Source organism: Cololabis saira, chromosome 2 (genome assembly GCF_033807715.1).
Source record: "Cololabis saira isolate AMF1-May2022 chromosome 2, fColSai1.1, whole genome shotgun sequence".
Taxonomy (NCBI): Eukaryota; Metazoa; Chordata; class Actinopteri; order Beloniformes; family Belonidae; genus Cololabis; species Cololabis saira.
Genome location: NC_084588.1, coordinates 52,757,608 through 52,760,609, shown reverse-complemented (window position 1 = coordinate 52,760,609; position 3,002 = coordinate 52,757,608).

The following is a 3,002-nucleotide window of genomic DNA, read 5'->3' as shown; positions in this document are numbered from 1 at the left end:
TTATGGCTTCTTCTACTTTTTTGCATTTCACGATTGAGTGAAGCTTAACAAACCACCCTGCAGAGATTCCTTCAGGAATTTCCTTCAGCATTTTGCACTCGGAAGGAAAACCGCCATCAGGACAGATGAAGACAGGATCATGGAGTCTGCACCGCTCGGGCAGTAAATTACCAGTTTTAGACCCCAACACAGTTTGTGCACGGCGCGGTGCGATAGTTACTTCCTTACAAGTGTTAACATTTATGTTCAGCTGCATATCCACAAGTTCAGAGGAGGGAAACACGACCAAAGGGAGAGGAGAAGACGCATTCAGTAAGGTTTCTGGTCTCAGTCACCGTTGGGAGAGGTGTGCGTGGACCAAACCTGTCAAGTTTTGGATTTAAAAATAAGGGAAATTCTCCACCACCCGGTGTCCCACCAGCTTACCGAGGTCCAGTATCTTACATTTCAAGACAGGTTTACAAGAAATCTAAAATAACTACCTGTCAACCTCTTACAAACTACAATTATGTGCTCAGAATCTTGTAGCTCGACCTTTGTTGACACTGAAATGCTGTGGACATTCCTATGTGTGTAATTCCTATAATAGAGTCTAAATGAAAATACAAAAGGGAATTAAAGCACACTTATTTATTTTAAATATTCAGTTTATACACACTGTCTCCAAGTGAAACATAACACTGCTCAACATGTTCTGAATATGGGGTGGAATTCAGTGTTTGCTATAATGCTAAAAAGAGCTCTGTTATGATTTGTAGAACTAATGGTGATAAGGAACTGGTGTTCCCATCATTTCATTTGTCAGGGAATGTGTTACCTTTTTGTCACACTGCTAAGTAATTGGGAAACATCATCACTGATGATTTTTGTGATGATGAGGATATGTAGGCCTATAGGCAACGGCGTGTTTTATATACACAAGCAAATGTGCTGAAGCGTGAATGTTCCTGGTGTTCTGATGAAGTTAAAATGAATCTCTTCACAGCAAACTGTACCCCACTCTACTGCCCCCTTGTGGGTTAAGTTCAAAAAGGCAAGCATCCACAAACAGCAGGTTGCCTAGTTTAGTTTAGTTTAGTTTATTTTTGGTCATGACACAAAAAAAAATAAATAAAAAACCAAGAGTAAAACTGACAACAAGAAAACGTTCAATTGTTCAAAGATAACATAACAAAAAAGTTTCCAGTATACAAATAAACAAATAACATCTAGACCGAAAAAGGGGTAGGCTGAAGCAAAGCTTATTATTTGCCTACCCTCAAAAAGATTAATTAAATTAATAAAATAAAAGCAAAAAGTAAGAGAAAGACTGCCCGTAAAACAAATTGCCTCTGTAGGGATAACAAACATTCCTCAAAAAATAAAAGATTTTTAAAATAAAGGTGCAGTCTACATGTTTCCTTCATTCTTAAAAAATCAAAGCAAATCACCAATTAAATAAATAAATACCCAAATCAACATCAAGCCACTCATTAATTTAATATGAGGAAATCATCCTTCTTTTCAATGTTTTTTTAAATAAAGTTAAAGTTCTACATAATTTCAAATCTATATCTAATTTATTCCAAACATCCACCGCTGCCACTGTAGTGCATCTTAGTTTGGTGTTGGTTCTGATTGTTGATTTCCTGTATCTCTCTCCCCTCTGAGGTTGTAATGGCTTTGTCTTAAATTGAACATATTTTGGATACAGTCTAGCAGCATGTTATTGTTGATTTTGAACATGAGCTGTGCAGTTTTGAAGTCCACCAGTTCATTGAATTTAAGCTCATTTGAATCTATAAATAATTGATTGGTTGGGTGCTTGTATCCAACTTTGTTTATGAGTCGCATTGCTTTTTTTTGAAGTAAGAATATTGGTTTCGTGATTGTCTTGAATGTGCCTATAATGATTGCCTCTGTATTTTGATGGAAAACCCAGGTGGTTAGTGCGAGTGAGTTATTCTGTCAAATGCGTATAAACACTTTTCATGCTCTGTTGAGAAAACTGATGTATAGATTTATTTGTCGACTGAATGACACACAAAACTTTGTTTTATTGCTGTTGACCAATCCTGGACTGAGTGCTGTGAGAATCAATCAGCAATGTGGGAACACTGGCAAGACTGTCTTTTTTAAATTTGTATTTGTCTTTTTTAAATGGACCCTGAGTCTATTAATAAAGTATATCTATTTCATTTTATTTGTTATTTACTGTCTAATTATGTCTTCCCGCTTTTAATGTTGATGTAAAGCACTTTGAATGACCTTGTGTTGAATTGTGCTGTATAAATAAACTTGCCATCGTTGTCGCCATAACCTCGCGAGAACTGCCACCAGGTTACAGGGGGGGCAGTTCAGCTGAGAGGTACAATAATGCGTTTTAAAAATTATATTATAAAACTTAGAAATTTAAGGGAAAATACTAGTACGGGAGGACGGAGGGAAAAGAGGGGTAAAGGGGAGACTTGACAGGTTACAGGTATGGCGCAGACGCGGTGCTTGTGCAGAGGAGCAATATAATAGATCCATGGCGCACACACGCAGCGTATCAGTAATCAATAACAACGACGTCAGGGGGGTGCACGTGACCAGAAACCCTCAAAAACATCCCCCGAGCTCAGAGACCACGCCATGTATCTATTATTACGCATGTTTCTGATAAAGAACCCGGTGCGTAATGATGAAGTGATGGCGGACATGCGCAGGGCGGGAACGCAGGAGCGAGCGTGGGTCGTCGGTCACGCGTGGAGTGGACGTGCTGGCAGCGTGAGTCAAACCTTTACTGTATTTACACTAGAAAAGGCCCAAATATATAATAAAAGACACTTCACACCCCGGACACTCGCTGTTTGAACTGCTGCATCTGGGAAAAGATACAGACTCATGAAAACCAGGACAAACAAACAGCTTTTATCCGATAGCAATGACCACTCTTAACAAAGACAGAAGCTAATGTTATTATTGAGCTTTATTTCGAATATGCAAATTAAAAAAAGAACAATATTAAAAAGTAAAAAAAA